Below are 19,315 nucleotides of genomic sequence, written 5' to 3'. Positions count from 1 at the left end.
ACAATGCTGAAGTTTTGGTTCAATCAAAAGCTGTAGATGGATGGTGTACTGTTGTTCACTTAGACAGTGTGTAGAAGGCAGCTTGCTCTTTCTTACTCCTCATCTCTTCATGAGCAGCTCCAGCCCAGAGCCATTGCTTACTTTTAATTCATGTGCCCTGATGAGGAGTCTCTAGATGGGCCAGATCCCGCCCCAAAGGCTAACTACTCCAGAATCAGCAACCAGGAGAGTCAATAGTACCCATTGCTCAGAACTTGATACACTGATCATCACTGAACTGTGAAGACAATCTTTCCTAAATTCCTGTGCCTGCTTTGTCTTTCCTAGATCTTAAGTCCTCAAGAGGTATTTTTCACTTGTAAATGCTGTACCCCTATGAGATAGTCTAAAAACAGAGTTATTCAGTACACCGAGCCAGGTAAAGTCATATAATACTGTTAAACAAACCCAGCTTTATTTCCCTGGTTCCATCTCTGCCTCTTCCCAGCCTTTTTGTACATCTGCCTTGGAGAGGCCCACTTGATTGCCCAGCTTTCCTATTCTATCTACGCCGGTCCTCATCAAAAAACCTCCTAGGTTTGTATTTCTATATTCTGTCTTCTGAATACTTCACCTCAAACTGAACAAAAAAAAAAAAAAACACAAAAAAAATCTCTTAAGTTCCTAATACTCCTGGTTCCAGGATAGGCAGCTGATTCTGTTTAAATAATATATAACACCACTCTCTGATAAGCACTAGCCTACACTGCTCTTTCAGTTCCTGATGCCCTCCAGGACATTGTACTTGCTAGGCAAGCGCTTTGCCACTGAGCTACATCCCAGCCCAATATTACCACAGTTTTAAATCACTTCCAAGATAATATTCTACGCTCTCTCTCTCTCTCTCTCTCTCTCTCTCTCTCTCTCTCTCTCTCTCTCTCTCTCTCTCTCTCTCTCATATCTATATCTATATCTATATAGATATAGATATAGATATAGATATCTGGGCTCCTGAAATTCAGCATTTTAAAGGTATGCATGTCCTTTTTTAAAAAAAATTTATTGGCAAAAGTTCCCAGACATAGAAAACTCAGCAGAGCTTTGCAGTCATAATATTTTATTAACTATCCTTTTTTAAAAAATGAAAAAAACCAAATAACCCTTCTTACCAAATTACCACCCAGGTCAATTCTCTTCTTCCATTCCCACTCCATTTGAATTCTACCCCCAAAATACAGGTTAACACCTGCTCTAGTCCAAGAACATGATTTATTAATGCATATGTGCTAGACTCTGACCTGATCTTTAGCATTCTCAGAAAACCATGTGGTGAAACAGCTTTAAATAAAAGTCGCTGACCAAGTCTTGGCAGACTATCATTCTCTTGAGTAGCATAATCTGTCCTACTTTATCAAAAGAGCCTTTTCAAGTCTGACTACTGAATCTCTTCACGTCTAGCTTTAAGCAAACAGAATTGGTTTGCAGATGGTCTACGGCTCAGAAGATTATCGAACACTTTTATATTTTTAGAAACTCCAAATTATTCAGTGCTGGCCACTGAGTAGGAAAAGAGAGTTTTCTCGGTGGCCACTCAATTTATTATTAATACCCTGAACAACACACAATTTTGTTTTCAGTCCACAGCCTGCTAGCACAACTAAAAATACCCCGGCGGGTGTACACCAGGAAGTGTGGAGTCGGGTCATTTCCCTGTCTCGATGCAGTCATTACATGGTTGATATTGGCTCACGTTTTCAGTACAGTTAAAGAATTTCAATGACTGTTACTCTGAACACATTTGTTTTACTGCATTAACTTCATATTCGTGTCCTGATACGAGGCTGAGCCAATTCAGTTTCTCTGCATCTGTCCTTTGTTTGTCTTTGAGAAAATAAGTAAAAGTTTTAACTCAACTGAAATCTTACAGATAGAAAAACGCTAATATTTTTTCCTTTCTACGGGTTCCATTTAGTTGAGGGTAAGTTTGTCTGGGCATATTAAGTTCTAAAGGCCTAGCTGTTTTATTGTGATAATTCTATACTTTCTCCATAACACAAAATACCCTTGAACAAATCCTAACCTCAAACTGTTTGTCCTCAGGGTCCTAGACAGTTCAGTCCCTATCTTCCACCCTGAATAATTAGAATTGGATTTGCCTTGAGTGCAGAATGACAGGGATACTCTTTGGGCGCATGAATTCCCAACTACAGAGAAGCTAAAGGTAGTGCTTGTCACACTGGTCATATGGCTATATTTTTATGAACTCTGAGTAACCCAAAGAGGCAAGTACTATTATGAAGTCTCTCTCCAACAGTTTAACTATTCTAAAACTATTCCAATTACTCTAGTGATTTTCCTCAAGTACTTTTTAAAGTGTTTATCATCCCACATTTAAGTAGAATAACATCTCTTAGGAAACATCTTTGCAACTCATTTGTCCTGAAGCATTTATCAGGAACAAGCTACAATGCCAGTGATCACTTGGCCAGTGATCACTTCCTGGTTGAGATTGTTCCCCACCAACACCCCCAAGGCTCTGATAGGCAATTAGTAATACAAGCTCCCCTAGGAACATCCTTGGTTAGATGAGTGTTCCCTTTAGCTTGGAACACTGAGTAAGGCCTCAATGGTTTAGTGATCATGTCAAGTATAAAGTCAATATTCTAAGGGAAATAATGACTCTAGCCTTACATACTTTCTCAGCAGGATACTGAAAGTTGCAGGCAGCAAGAATGCAACTCAAACTTGCTTTAGCAAAATAGAAAATATATCCATTCATCTAGCTGGGGAGGCTTTAGGGTAGCTCACAGAATGTTAAGAAAGTTGGCATCAGGACTTTGGTATGAGGAACTCATTTCCTGACCCATCACCTATCATCCATCCTAGCCTCTATTGTCCCATGTCTGCCTGCCTACAGGCTTCCCTCTCTTCTTCCTCATGAATATCTACTGTATGACCCAGGAAATAAGCTCCCTCAGGCTATGATATACCCTGCATTTCCATCCTAAAACCATAAATGCTTTCCTGGCTCTGTCACAAAGGTACAGGGAGTATTGTCATTTGCCAGGTTGAATCCCATGCCTTCCCTTAAATATATCTCTGCAACCCAGAACATGAAGATCAATGCAGCTGGGCTACGGTCACATGAAATAGGAAAGGAGTCCTCAAAAGAAAGAAACTACTATTACTAAAAAGCAATGCAATTTAAACTTCCTGGGGCACCGCAGTCACTAGCTACGATAGTTTACTACTGACCCCCATCCATGCCAAGATGAGTCAGTCATCTATTCAGCTGTGATTGAGAGCTTTGTCACAATTTTTCAGAAGGGCAAGGCAACCTGCCACTCACTCAGATGACCATAGTGAATATATTTCTAAGCAATTTGGAATAACTGAACTGGAAATGATCACAAAACAGAAACTAACCCTAGATTCTCTGTTACTAAGTTCCTATGAAGGCTAAGTTAAAAGAACAAAAAAAAACTAACATTCAAGGAAGATTACGTGAAGGATATTCTGTCCACATATAGCTCCTGGATACCATTTAGTAACCAGCTAGCCCTTCATTTTCTGTTTACAGCAATTTGGTCTTACTTAGGTAGCTATCTCTGCCTCATATGAGTTAGGGTTAGCCCCATCTTTTGGATTAAAGTTTGATGAGTCTTTGCTAAGGCTAGGTTAAGGATGAATAGCTGACCTAGTTCTGACCAGTGAACCATGTGGGTAGTATGCTAAGAGGATTCTGCTTCCATAAAGAAGACAGAAAGAGGGCCAGAACTCTTCCTATTTCTGAACATACCAAAGCTATTTTGCAATTTTGACAGGGGCCAGCCCTGTCATCAATATATTGATGAAAAAGCGAGAACTTATTGACTACTGGCGAGTTGATAAGTGTCATGGTTCTGAAATTTATCATGAAGTATCTGGAGGAAGAGATAAAATCTTTATATTCACATTAAATTAGGGATAGAGTATTCTGGCTTTGGGGTAACAAATATAGTTAAAAAAACTTTTTGTTTACTCAAGATCATATTGGATAGTGAATCAATTCTAAAAGCTGCCTCATCTATGCATCATAAAAATTATATAAATATTATGCACATTTCAACAAATGAATATAGATTTGTTTGCTAAGCTTTGTATGTAGGAGTTCTTTTATTACTGTACGAGGCTAATTGATTGGTATTACATATCCTTTCTGGCATTAAAATGCCCTACAATATATATTTTCATTTTTCCCATTTATGGTTCCTTAACTTATATTAATAACTTTAATAATATAGATTAATAGAGATTTGCTTAACAATCTGAAGGCAGAATACTAATAAAGATTTGTGTTTTGTTTCATATGGATTTGAACTCGGGGTTTTGTACTTGCTAAGTGGGAGTACTCTATCACTGAGCCTTATCTCTAACCATTTTTTTGTTGTTTTTTTTTTGGGTCCGGTCGTGGGCCTGAACTCTGAGCCTGGGTGCTGCCCCTTAGCTCTTCAGCTCAAGGCTAGCACTCTACCACTTGAGCCACAGCGCCACTTCCGGCTTTTTTTTTTTTTTTGCTTATGGGTGCTGAGGAATCAAACCCAGGGCCTCAAGCATACAAGGCAAGCACTTTACCGCTGAGCCACCTTCCCAGCCTATCTCTAACCATTTTTTGTACTTGTTATTTTTGAGTTTGGTCCTCAATGAAAGATGCATTCCTTAGAATCAGTGTTTAAAGTTTTCTATTTTTATGAATTACACATGAAATCTCCAAGCTCACAAAGCCTTAGAAAGCTCTTTGACTGCCTTTTAACTAAGACTGACTCTCTATCTTTCTAACATAAGCCTCAGAAAAATAAACAATAATTTGAGCAAATAACGGGGGGGGGGGGGAGGGGACTCATATTTTGTCAAAGAAAAAAATCAGAACAAAGTTTGGCTTCAGTGAAGAAAATCCAAAGTGTACTTTGCAAATGAAGTTTTGTCCTTAAGCTTTTCATTTCTAAGCCCCTAAAAAAAGTCATTTTAAATCATATCAACTTGGGACTTGAAGAAAACGGAGGCATATTTATCTCTGCTGGGTCACAGAGACGAGAACTACTTAGAGCGCTCATTGTACGATGCTTGCCACATCAGGAGAAATTCACTACCTCTTGAGACTTCTTAAACAAGCTTACCAGATGATCCATGTCCACACCAAGTCTCAGAATGCTTACTTTCCTTGCACAGAGGACCGCAGACTGGACAAAATGAGCCACCTGAACACAGCACACATCTGTGAATTCACCTAGAGAGTTGCTTCAGCATGCATGACCATCACCTGGAAGACTCTTTAAACACAAACTTCTGAGTTCTACCCCCAGAGTTTCTCCTCCAGTCCCACATTTATAACAAGTTCCCAAGTGAACTGGATAGTGCTTATCCAAGGACCACACTTGGAAAACCACTTGTCTACACCAGAATTGATTGTCACAGGTGGCCAAGTGTGGCCACTAATAATACTAAAGACCAAGACAAAGGAAAAAGTACTTTGGAAATGAGGTTGAAAATGAAATGAAAAACATGAGCAAATATAAATTATATGCATTTATTCTAAGCCATCTGGTCAATTAGAAGAGACATTAAAAAGCTGGAAAAGATCCAAGCTAAGATCAAATGAAATGATGAGGGTCATGGCATAGAAGAAGAGACAAAAATCACTGAATAAATACAACAATAAATTAACAAAAGAAAGTAGATGTCAGTTATACATAGAGATTTTAAAAATCTATGAAATTGGGAAAAGATATGTGCAAAGAAATGAATAAAGTTCAGATTTATAGCATGTGCATGGTTTAACCACTCCCCACAAGTCATTTCTGGGTATCTTTCTGTACTGTTTACTCAGGAAACCTCATCCCACACCACTCTAGAAGACATTTTTATTCAAAACAACTTTCAAAAACAACTTCCCACTGGCTCCCCCAAAGCCATGGAAGCCATAGGCAACAATCCTCCCTCACTACCCCAATTCTTCATGCCTCCCATTCATGACATTACAACCCAACCTCAGCATTCGAAAGCTGCTACAACTGCTATTCTTTTGTCATGCAGAAGCATTCAGCCCTAAAATAGTAGATTCAAATATATAATTCAACAGCTCAGAATATATGTAATTGCTTCTATCTACCTGCTGTTTGTCTCACTGTTCTGAGAACACATCCACAATTCACAATGGATGAATTCTACTGTCAGCAACTCTGCAGGACAATCATACATACTTTCTATCATACTCTCCTGAACACTTCAGATTCTATTTCTAACCCCAATTTCCACTTGTAGTTCCTGCTGTGTTCCCTTCAGGACACATTTCCTCCTAAGACAGTGCTACACTGGAATGTTTCATTATCCGTGTTACTCCCCTTCCTCCCCCACCTCAGATGCCCCAAGTCTCTCCCCTCAGTTACATATATTCAGTATATTTGCTTTTGTACTCTCCACTCCCCTGTCATTCCCCCAAAGTAGCTTTATTTCCCAGGGTACAATATTTGGGTGTGACCTTTTCAAAGCCAATCAAAGTATCATTCTCTCAATACACATGTTGTCTACAGAAAGATGGGTTCCAAAGAATACCTACAGATAGACAAAGGTTTAAAATTGTGGCAACTTTTTCCAAGATTCCTGAATAGCTATTCTTCATCCTCAGACTACTGATTCCATTTAGGACCTAGAAACTAATGCTCTCTAAAACATAAGAGGATCTGTCACTGGTCATGAAAGAGTAAATTAATTGGATCCAGAAACCAGATGCAAAAGAGACATTGCTTCAGAGCATCTTGATTGTGCCCCTCCCTAGCCTCTTCAGGGTTTACAGTAGAGACCTGATCAGGAATTAACAACCAATCAGAATGTTGGGATAGCCAACCAATAAAGTGTTACCTTCTAAAACTCAATCAGTTAGAACACAGCCCAAGGTATAAGAACCCCTAGTCTTAGAGACAGCCACCCACCTGATGGATGACTGGTGGAGCAGCATGAGGAAGTAACCTTCGAGCTAGATACTTCTGATTTGAATACAGTTCTTCCCACTCATCCTTCACTGTCCTGGACTTCATTCATCAAACTCCTGAGACAAGAAACAGAGGAAGCAACAGCAACACTGGCAGTAGAGCTACAATACCGGCAGGCATTGTGTGCCCTGATCTGTGACTGCAACACTAAATAGGCTTGCCTGCTACAGTGCTGCTAGCCCAGTGATCTGGGCTAGCTGCTGGGCCAAAAGGGATTTTGTGGGCTCAACCCACTGAAAGTAACAGATGAAAATTCTGTATCACTCAGAAAGAGTTAACTGGGAGAAGTCTTGTAACAGGAAACACACACACACACACACACACACACACACACACACACACACACACACACACACTATCTTAAGACTAAAACTCAAGAATTTAAGAAGTTATTAACTGTCATGTAACTGAGACAAAACTTAAATATAGATTAACTTATGATTATTAAATCTTAGTCTAAGATAGGTTTCAAATCTATGCAATACCTTTTGTTTCTGAAATGTACTTTTAATTAGAAGCAGAGGATTTTATGAAACCTCTTACCCATGGTTCTTTGCTCAGGAAACTACCTCAAAAAGAATCTAAGAACCAAAACTATAAAACTTTTAGAAGAAAATGTATGGGGAAAGCTTCATGATATTGAATGTTTTCTTAGACATAACACCAAAAGCACAACAAACATTTCTCTAAAGAAGATACAAAAATGACCAGCACACATAGGAAAAGATGCTCAATAGCATGAATCATTAGGGAAATGCAAATCAAAACCATAACGAGATGAGAAATGTAGAATAGAAAAGCTGTTACAAAACATGGACCCAACAATTATACTTCTAGATAGATACCCAGAAGGAGTGAAAACAGAGACAAATGGTTTTGTGAGAACATATGGTGAATGAAATAACCAGTCACAAAAGCATAAAATACTATATGAGGTACACAGAGTACTTAAATTCAAGAACTGAAAATAGTATATTGGTTGATAGAGAGCAGGAAGGAGAAATGGAGAGCTATTGTTTGATAGGTGTGACATTTCATCTTTTCAAGATAAAAAGGGTCCTGGTAATGGATGCTAATTTTGGGTACATAATAGAAACATACTTAATCAGCTAAGATGATAAATTTTGTTAGGTGTATTTAACCATATTTTTTAATTTAATTTTTTTTTTTGTCCGTCATGGACCTGAACTCTGGACCTGGGTGCTGTCCCTCAGCTCTTTAACTCAAGGCTAGCGCTCTACCACTTGAGTCACAGTGCCACTTCTGGCTTTTTCTGCTTATTTAGTGCTGAGGAATCGAACCAAGGGCCTCATGCATGGGAGACAAGAGCTCTACCACTGAGCCATCTTCCCAACCCCTACCATAATTTTTTTCCTGCCATAATTTTTTAAAAGTATAAGACTTAAGACTAAGCACACTAGCTTAGGTATCTGCAATCACAGCTAGTAAGGATGTAGAAATCAGAAGTACTATAGTTCAAGGCAAGTTTGGAGGAAAAGAAATTCGTAAGATCATATCTCAACAAATAAACTGGGCATCACGTGAAGCTATAATCTCAGCTATTGTAGGAGGCACAGGTATAAATAAAGGCTAGCTCCAGGAAAAAATGCAAGACCCTATCCAAAAAATTTTAAAAAGGGGCTGGGAAGGTGGCTCAGTGGTAGAGCGTTTGCCTTGCATGCCTGAGGCCCTGGGTTTGATTCCTCAGCACCATGTAAGCAAAAAGAAAAAAGCTGGAAGTGGAGCTGTGGCTCAAGTGGTAGAGCGCTAGCCTTGAACTGAAGAGCTGAGGGACAGTGCCCAGGCCCAGAGTTCAGGCCCCACGACCGGACCCAAAAAAAAAAAAAAATTAAAAAAGCTGATGACTCAAGTGGTAGAATGCTTATCTAGGAGACCTTGAGTTCAAACTCTATTAACACTAAAAACAACTTTTATTTTAAAAAATTTTTAATGTATTATGTAATATATAAACACTAACAAGATATATCATACCAATAAATTAAATATTTAGTGAAGAAACATGCACTTGAAATTAATAGTCTTAACTTACCCAATCTAGTCACATCCTTAGTTTACTAAATTATATTATCTCTTAGTTTTAACATGCCTCTAATGCCAATCATTATTCTTTATCCTTGAATTATTAGCATATGTGATACTTAATAAAATTTAATATGTGGAATCTAGATGAGAAAAGTAGATATTCATTTGTATCCGACTATATCCCTTTCAAATTTAGCCATAAAGTTCAAAGTACAGTTTTATTCAGGTATAATGTCATATTTATTTTATAATAAGCTTCTTGAAAAGTTAATTATGTCAAATAGCATGTCAGATTGTTTTATTCAAAGCAAGGAAAGCTTTAAATTTAGAACACATGAGAAGATTAGGTAGAAGTCTGATTTTTCTGCTCCCAGGGTGTCAGTCTCTGAAGGTAGTCATGAGAGAAGCCTCAAAATGCATTTTTTTGCACCTGTGCTAGTGAATGCAGCCTCATTCATCCTAAGCATGCTTTCTGCATATGAGTTACACCTTCATCACTGTAATTTAAAATGTTTAATATGTATTTTTAACAAGTACTCTAATAACACTCTAAGAAATCTTGCAAAACACCTGCAGGGATCATTTACAAGAGGCAAATTACAAAGCCTTAGAGGTATACCTTCTAAGGACCTTCAGCTATCATCTTCTTAACCTGATTAATACAGGAACCTATCCACAATCCTGGCAGATTTGACTGATTGCTTTTAAGAAGAAAGAATATCAATATTTACACAATGAAATAAATATTCCCCTGCATAAACTACAGAGCCTAATCACTTATTTTAACAATACCACCATTGTTTAAGCTCAGATTCACTTCTTAGAATTAATTTTCAGTATCATATAAGCTCTCAAGTATATGAATGAATTACAAAAAGAAAAAGAAACCTTGTTTGCTTTTTGCTTTATGCTAGTGCTCCTTCTTGGTTTTGACCAAAAGGGTCTACTTACCACCACAGCTCTAAAGGAGTTTAATCTATTTCTCAAACATATCTTTCCAGGGCTGAAAGATGCCATGGCAAAAAAAATAAAACAAGATGCTGTAAAGAATGCTACATAAAGAAGAAAATGTATTTTCACACAAATGTGGGGGGGTGGTCCTGGGGCTTGAGCTCAGGGCCCAGGCATAGTCTATGAACTTTTGTGCTCTACTGCTTGAGTCACAGCTCCACTTTCAGCTTTTTGGTGATTAATTGGAGATAAAGAGTCTCACGGACTTTCCTGCCCCGGCTGGCTTGGAAGTGCAATCCTCAGCTCTCAGCCTCCTGAGTAGTTAGGATTACAGGCGTGAGCCATTGGCACCCAGCACAAACAAATAGTTTTAAAATACATGGAGTAAAGGAACAGCATAATGTTCATATAGATGTGTAAGATCAATTAAGTTTGCTTTCAGAAAGTCTGTTGTTGAAAATTACTGAACACATAGCCATGATCCACATCAACCATAACAAGAAAGGAGACATACCTGTAATTCTCTGTTCCTTCTGAAGCCCACTGATGGGTTGTGATTGCTTACTTCACTCTTCAGAGGACTAGAAAAGATTTCTCCAACATTTGGCTCTTCCAGAATTTCCCAGAAGACTTACAAAATCTATAGAAAGAAAGAAATTAAAGGTCTCACAATTGTTCATAAACTGTAAAACCCAATCTACATTTCTCTATTTTTTCTTCCCTCCCATTTACCATTATTTTTACATTGAGCAAGTTATCCTCAATTGCATTTACCTTCATCATTAAAAAGGGAAAATAAATAAACAAATATTTATTTAGAAATCTGAATGGGAGCCAAAAGTGAAAAACCTTGCTGAGTAGCTAAAAGTAACAAAGAGTTCTTCCATTTTCCAAGAGTAAGTAATTACATGGTTCTTTCAGAAGAGAATAAAAAACATAAAAATAAATCCACATCAGAATGACCTTAACCATTTTATTATAAACTCATAAATTTTTCTAATAGCTGGTAAAATTGCACGTAAGCAAATTATGTGATTGTGATAGATTTATTTGACTGCTTTGGTTTCTAACTTTTTAATTACCATAGCATTTATTGTTCTTTTAAAAAGATGTTCTTTCTTGAAAACTTTCTATAGCTCCTACCTGTTGTGATGTTGAGTGATGGCTTATGCTTTTGCTTAGTAGTTGTATTAGCTTCTGCCTTCTGAACTTCTTAGCATTTGGGGTTAGTTATTTTGGATGCTTTTTATTGCTATCCTGATACTTCTCGCTTTTATTCTCTGTATTTCTCACATGTAGGGTAATTTGCCAGCTTGCTTCTCTTTCAACTCATGTTTTTCTGGTTTAACAATAGAGGAAACCATGCATTTATGTTGTGAAATTTATGGTGCCAGTTATGCCTGATTGTAGGAGGCCCAAAGTAGACTGTCATAGAAGGCAAAAAATAGAACTTTCAGCCATTGGTGTCTAGGGACATTTTGGGAGTATCACACTATTGGCAAGTCTGTAAAACTCATGTTCCCCTCTTTGCTGTTTTGTATTAACTGTTATGATCTTAATGTAATACTGGTATAAATATTAGGTAAGCTCCCTTCTCTTTTCTAGCTCTCTCTGCTCTTTTCTAGCTCTTTCTCAGCTCTTTTCTTCTCTTCTCTTTCCCAGCTCCCTTCTCTTTCCTAGCTCTCTCTTTCCCACCTTTCCCAGATGCTCTCTTTTCTAGCTTTCTCTCTTTTCTAGCTCTTTTCTCCCTCTTTCCCAGCTCTCTCTCTTTCCCAGCTCTCTTTCCCAGGCCTTTCCCCACCACGTGGAGGGCCAAGATGGCCTGGTGCCAGCCAGAACGATGAATAAACCTACTCCTTACCTGAAAAATAAATAAATAAATAAATATTAGGTAAAATAATCCCTTTCTCTAGATAGGTTATGGTAAGCAGTTCAAGTAAGAATCTTTTCAATAGCTCTATCTATTAAGATCCAATCAGTGAGTTACTCACTGATGTCATAATTGTTCTCCAACATAATAAAAAATGGCTCCCTATGCCTCAAACTAGTGGCTATTATCCTAGCTACTCAAGAGGCTGGAGATCAAGTTTGATAACAGCTAAGGCAGAAAAGTTCTCTAGGTTCCATCTCCAAAATAACAAGAAAAAAGTAGGACTGGAAGTGGGGCTCAAGCAATAGAGCACCAGTCTGGCAAGCCTTAGGCCCTGAGTTCAAATCCCAGTAGTGGAGGAAAAAAAATAGGTTCCCAAAACTCACTAAAAGAGGTTCAACACACAACTGTGCTCAACCTACAGATGGCTCCAAATGCTTAGAGTAAATACCTTTGATTATAACAAACCTCTCATGAAAGAAAAAAAAAAAAAAAGGAGGGGAGAGGCACAGTGTGACCTTGATTCTCAAAATTGGGCTCAGTAGTGGCAACAATGACATGAAAAGCGTGACTTATGAAAAGGATAACATTTCAATGCAGATAAGCAAATTTTTCATATTAAAATTTCCTCAATATACCCAAATCACCATTCTCTATAATCAATTAATTGCTTATCAACAGCGTGGGACCAGGCAGTTATCACCTCATAATCAAACCTCCAGGCATTTAATCACAAGGTGTTGTGCAAGTAACAGAATTCTACTGCTATTTCATAATCCTGCATGAACAGTTTTATCGTCATGTCCTGGATAGATGTAGGCTCTTCTGCTGCCGCTTAAAAATTACAGATTGCCTCCAGATGCTTTTCAGGTGATTTCAAGCCTTTCCTCACTCTGCAATTCATGAATAATGAATGGGCATCCCTAATTCATGAGAAAAGCATCCCCCTAGTTCAGTGTCTATGATCATATATCTGCCTGTGCACTCTACATGTTTAGGCATTCACACATACGTGCTCTTACTTAGGTAATAAGGCACCACTGTGTATCAGTAATGGATACACTGAGAACCACTTGTATTTTACCATCAGGATTCTGCCAGCAGCATTGCTTCCTGGCTTCAAAAGAAGTTGATCTTTTGACAGTAATACACAGAATGACATGAGAAGCAAGGGTAAATGGAAATCAAGTAAACTGAAATTCACTGGGTCTTGATAATGCTCTTGGTTGTCATCTCATTTAAAAACAAAATCTGTCTCCTGCTAAAAAGAGGAGATAGTGACAGTTAACAACTCAGTCACACTCGGATCTCTCCCCAGGCAAGTGCTTTCTTTCTAACAAAACATTCTACCTCCACATAATAAAAGCAAATTCACTCTCACAGTCATTCCTTTTAATAGCTATGTCACAGCCCTAATTTCAATAGAGGAACAAAATTTAAAGCTCATTTCCAGATGGCATAAATTCACTGAATTAGACCTCAACTGTGAGAAGTTTAGAAATCTGCTGAGAGATAGGAGTGCATTTTTTAAAAAACTACAGCCACAGCAAAAACTATCAAATGATCACTAGGGGTGGGGGAATAGGGGGCGGGATGTGGCCACCATGTGCAGCCTGGGTCCCTCCCTCCATCAGAGCAACCAGTGAAGCAGCCTCTACACAGGAAGTGAGATTTGTCTATAGCACAGTGACCTGAGACATATCCAGGAATTACCCGGAAGATAATTAACCAACAATGAGAGATGTGTCAAACAATTCCACAAGTTTTCAAATACAGAAAGCTGACTATGAGCTAATTATTGGGTAATTTCCTTCTTGAAAGCCAAACTGGAGCAGGTGATATATTTATTATATTCACATGTGGTAACTTGCAGAGTAGAATGAAATATTCTACTCAGGCTCCCAATCTTTACTGACTCCATTAGACACACTAATAATACCTTGGAGTCAGAAAATGGACAGACCTTACTGATCACTGAAATCTAATGCCTGACTTTTACAGAGGATGAAACTGAAGCACAGGTGGGCTGCGTGACCTAGTCAAAGCCAGCAGATGGAAAATGAAAGGGGACAGAGTTAGGAGCCATGTCTCCTAACTCCCACAGTGATGCCACCATCTGAACATCGAGCTCATAAAGCCTCAACATCCCACCCGGACTTTCTTCTTCCCACTGACCAGCAAACCTTTTAAAGCTTTGGGGAAAGCTGAATCAAATGAAGCTTAGTCAACTTCCATTCAATTAATTCCTGAGATTTCATGTTAGTAATACAAAATTCTTTCTCTTTTATACCCAAGAAACCTAGTGCAATTTGGATGACTCTGGAAGAATCTCCACTAGGGAACAAATTAATGAGTTGGAGCAGGTTACAGATGAGAGAAAACAAGCAGAAACCATACATGTGTTAGGGATGAGTCAAGAATACTGATTTATTAAAAAGAATAATGAAGGTGAACCCAACCAAATCCAGGTGTTAAAGTGGCAATATTTTACAATGGAGCAACTGTTCATAAGACGTTTCTCCTTAAAGAGTAGTCCCTGTCTAAAGTTCATTGTCAATTTGGAAAGTACTATATTCTCCTGAGTCCTCAGAAAGCACGTTTATTAAATGTCTCATCTCAAAGAAGGCTCATGAAAAAGCAGCTTAGTTTTGTTTATCCCTGTGTGTTCCAGTGTTACTTGACATTGTTGGTGTGCAGAACCTGTACTGAGATCCACCAAGACACACACTTCAGGCAATGTACATTACATTATTAACAAATTGCTGAAGTATGACACTTATTAATCAGTATTTACAGGGTAATAGGCTTCTCTTCCACATCAACTATTAAAAATCAGCTCAGCAGACAAAGGAATCCTTTGATTACAATGAAAATAATAACTACCACTAGCATATAATGAGGGCTAAGTGCAAGACATAGGCTGAATTGTGTGTGTGTGTGTGTGTGTGTGTGTGTGTGTGCATGTGTGTGTAAAGGTTAGGTGTGTCTTATCCTCTCCAAAAGCCGTATCTGTTCACTTAAAGAAAACATTTTGTATGAATCATTGTGCCACGAATAAACATATACACTACTTTGCATCTCACATTTTTCATGAATAACATATACTGATAATGTTTACAAACTGATACATATTCGTCTATCTCTTCAATGACTGCATCCTTTCTAATGTACAGCTGTGACACATGTATTTATCTAATATCCTGGAAAACATTTAGGCTGTTCCCAGTCTTTTACCATTGTAAACACTACTATAATGAGTTCCAATAACTATGTATATGAAAGATCTTTCATAGAATATATGGATGCATATTTTCCTAGGACTACATATTTGTACCTAGGATAAATTTATAAAATTTAAACTACTAACCTAAGAAACATGGGATTTTTCATATTATAGATTTTGTCAAACTGCCAACTAAGGAGACTGTGTCATTTTGCACTGGTACAAAACAACCAAGAGAAGGTAACAAGAGTTGTTAACTCTTTGCTCTTCTAACTATGATGACTGGTACCTCAGGGAGGTTGCAGGTATAGGAACTATCTCCTACAATGAGTCGGTAAGCATCTTTCCATGTTTAAAAGCAATAGTTATTGTCCCCCAGTAGACTACTTACTTGCATACTTTGTCCCTTTCTCTACAGCAATGTTGGACTCTTTGTTATGGATTTGTACGAGCTCTGAAAATAAGTCCCATTGATTTTTCCCAACTTTCTGTCCCTGCCTTGTGCAAAAATGTTTTCATGAATGATAATGATATGACTGTAATCAGAGTTACCAGTCTCTTCTATTTTTTATTATCTTTATGTAGCTGTACAAAGGAGTTGCCATTCTATAAAGCATGAATACAATGCATCTTGATCAATTCCACCCCTTTCATCGTCTTCACTTATCCCTCCCTTTTCTCGCTTTTCTTACCTTTGTAGGTTATACACTGAATTTGTGACTGAATTCTCCACCACTTCTCTTCATTCATCTATCCTCCTCTTCTTGACCCTACATTACCCTTTTCAAGTACCTGTTTCTCAGTGTTTATATTGTTGAACTATGATTCTGCCTTTCCAAGGAATAACAGTTTGTATTCTCCCCTAAATATATCTTATTTCAATTAATACATTATATTAACTTGCAAACTGAGAAGATATTTACTTATAAATATATGAACCAATTCTAGCTTCCATATATAAAGTTCCTTTTCAGAACTGTCTTAGTCATTGATGCTTATTTATTTTTCCTAAGTGAACCCAGAATTAGCTTGGTTACCTGTTGCTTTTTTAAACTAGAGTTATTACACTAAACATGCATATTTAGGGATAATTGACATGTATATATCTAAGAATCTGATAGTCCTTCTAAGTTCTAAATACCTTCATATACAGTACATATATTTCTTCAGTTTGTTCTTTAGTATTTCATCCTTTTTTGCCAATGGTCTTTTCTTCTATTAAGACTGCTAATGTGTTGTTATTGTTAGTATATATGAACATTGACACATTGCCATCTAGGAACATTTGTAAATTTATCTCAATCTTAATCATTAGTTTCTCACTTTATTCTCTTGTTTATTTTATCCTGTATCCCAGTATTTGAAAAAAATTCATTTATCTTTTCTAATTTCCATGGTTTTACAATTTTCTCTTTCTCTTGTCTAGTTGCATTGCCTTGTGATTCCACAACACTATTAATAAATAATGAAAATACTGCATATCCTTTTTGTTTAACTTTTATTTGTCAGTCCTGGGGCTTGAACTCTGGGCCTGGGCACTGTCCTTCAGCTCTTCAGCTCAAGGCTAGCGCTCTACCACTTGAGTCACAGAGCCACTTGCAGCTTTTTCTGCTTATGTGGTGCTGAGGAATCAAACCCAGGGCCTCATGCATGCCAGGCAAACACTCTACCACTGAGCCAACTTCCCAGCCTCCCCCACTTTTTGTTTAACTTTAATAGCAATGTACCAAAACTTTTTTTTTACCTGAGATTGTTTTGGGATTGAGATGACCATAACTTATTTGCTGAGAACATTTCAAAGGATTCTTTATATCAATAATATATTGAATTTTATCAAATGCTTTTACTATATAAATGGTCACTTTTTTCTACTTTTTAATATTTCTATTAATATTTACTAAAATCAGTAATGTCAAATAAGTTCACACTATTGAATGCTTGCATTCCTGAAATAAACCTCACCTGGCTGTGGTGTTTTATACTTTTAATGAGCACGTATTTTAAGTATTCTAAGCAGCCCTAGAAGCTGGCTACCCTGTAACAGCTGCTCTGCCCTGCGCTCTCTACCACTGCCAGAGGAGCTGGAAGAATGTAAAGTGTCTGTCATACACTGATCCATACCCCCTTTGGTCCCCCTACCCTTTGTATGTCTCCGCTTACACATGACCTCATCACAGAAGCCTTTCCTGCCTACCCCATTTACAAAAGAAGCTTCACTCCAGTCTTGCCACTCTCCACCCCCTGACATCATGCTATTTTGGTTGCAGCACCCTCACCATCCAGCATATACCAGGTGGAATACACAGGCATTACCTCTATTTCTCTTCCATTTTCCCCAATCAAATGGAAGCTACAAGAGAAGAAGGATGTGTACCTGTCTTGCTGGTTGATTGTTTCCCAGCACCAAGAAAAGGCCTGGCTCATAGAAAGTACTCAATATCTGTTGAATGAATGAATGAATGAATGAATGACCACAACAAAACAGAAGCTGAAAGTGAGTAAAGAGCTAAGATCCCACAGTGACAGTGGCACAGCTGAGACTGGAACTCCAATCCAACTTTCAATTCCTTACCCTTAACTGTTAAAACAAATGACAAGTGACTTCAGGTCAGATGATCTTATAAATATTAAAGCATAAGTCAATGACAACACTGACTGAAAGTCAAGAGGAAAATTGCGTAGGTCCCTATATAAGGTGAGCCAAAAAGAATCCATAAATGGCCTCCAAAGAATTACGTGGAAATTATGGTCATCATATTAAGTTCTCTCTCTGCTCTCAACACCCTATGATCTTCCCAGCAAGCAACATGAACCACTGACCTTCATCTATAGGTGTCTCAAAGATAAAATTAGATACTGCGGTTGAATGACCAATTAATGTGTGTCTATGGCCCTTGGAAGACATACACCCTCCCCGGGGGGACAAGCCATATTCCAGCCAGTACAGAAACCAAGGACCTAACTTTGACAAAACTCTTGGCTCTTTCAATTCTGAGATGGCTTTTTGTTTGAACAGGGAAGTAGGTATTCTTTATGCCCTTTTCCTCTTCTATCACTTGGTTAGGTTCTGTCCTCAAACCAAGTTGAGTCTAAAAACAAAATTTCACAAACCTCCACATATGATAATGAACAGAATCTGTAATTTAATCGAACTCTATTTTAGAACTGTGGGCTGATCCAGTATAGCAGTGTGTTGTATTTAACTCCATCAGTGTAAAGCAATAATGAGCAAAAATTGAGCCAGTGAGGCATAACTAAGTGTTTTCAACTGTGGATTTAAAAAGCATGGCCCATTTGCATTATTTCTAAACAGTAAATAATATCATTTCCCAACATTTCACTATCAAATTACACTAATCCTTCCCCCAGCACACACTTGAGAAAAGCCACAAAAGGCCCTTTTCACCAGTCTACTTGATCACTGCTTTTAACCTTCTAAATATTTCTTCTCATTGGCTTCTATTCAAAGGTAAATGGAAGACAGTAAAATTTATGGAAAATATATTCAGCTGCTTAAAATATATCAACCAAAAAAAAGGAGGCTTTAGAGCTGTATTATAAGTTGTGAAATTACATCGCCATCACTTACTTGTTGGTTTCAATAATAAGTAGCAAAACTGACGGACTGGTCAAGTGCCAAAACACCTCCAATGCAGAGCCTGATTTGAGCTTCTCAAATTCTCACCTTGGTCCAAGGCAGAGTAAACACCTGTCCTTCACAATGTTATATAGCATTACTTTGCAAGCCACAAACAAGCTTTCATGCCAGGGAAGCAAATTCCAGCACACTGGACAAATCTCAGCTCTGTTGATTGTTCTCTTGATTTTCTTGGATATCAAGGTGAGGAGAAGAAAAAGAACTTTCTATATAAAAACCATAATGTATAACCAGTCGTGCCCTTTAAGCTCTGCACACAAAGTAGTGAAATAAAACTCAGGTCTAAGGTTTTAAATTTAGCTATGAAAATTATATTCTAGCACTTGACTAAAATGTTGCAAGATTTTAATAAAATAAGATTATTAAAGTGAAGTCAACTGAAGTCAATTTTAACATTTCATGGGCCAAGGAAGAGACATTAAAGGATTTTTAAGTAACATTTTAAAGGTGACATGCTTTATAAAATTAGGTAGGAAAATGGCAGTGGTACCAATTTGGAAATGCCTTACAGTGACGAAAGGAGGGAGTTTGGAAAGCAATAGCAACTTTTTAACAAGGAGGCT

General features: G+C 37.8%; 1 protein-coding gene across 4 annotated transcripts in view; it reads right to left on the bottom strand.

Annotated features, from left to right (window-relative positions):
- The window catches only part of Fhip1a (FHF complex subunit HOOK interacting protein 1A), a 195,819-nt gene that overhangs the window by 117,214 nt on the left and 59,290 nt on the right, over nt 1-19,315 (bottom strand). For 2 of the 4 annotated variants that reach the window (XM_070022201.1, XM_070022200.1), the window contains exon 2: nt 10,516-10,641. The gene's annotated coding sequence lies outside the window, so the exon portion shown is untranslated. Of the gene's footprint in view, nt 1-6,947; nt 7,064-10,515; nt 10,642-19,315 lie in introns of those variants that run through there. The other 2 variants (XM_070022202.1, XM_070022203.1) reach the window with 2 other exon arrangements.

Source organism: Dipodomys merriami, unplaced genomic scaffold, assembly GCF_024711535.1.
Source record: "Dipodomys merriami isolate MVZ:Mamm:240054 unplaced genomic scaffold, mDipMer1.0.p SCAF_15, whole genome shotgun sequence".
NCBI classification, from domain to species: domain Eukaryota; kingdom Metazoa; phylum Chordata; class Mammalia; order Rodentia; family Heteromyidae; genus Dipodomys; species Dipodomys merriami.
Note: the sequence above shows the minus strand (reverse complement) of the source record. Positions and strands in the feature narration are given on the sequence as shown.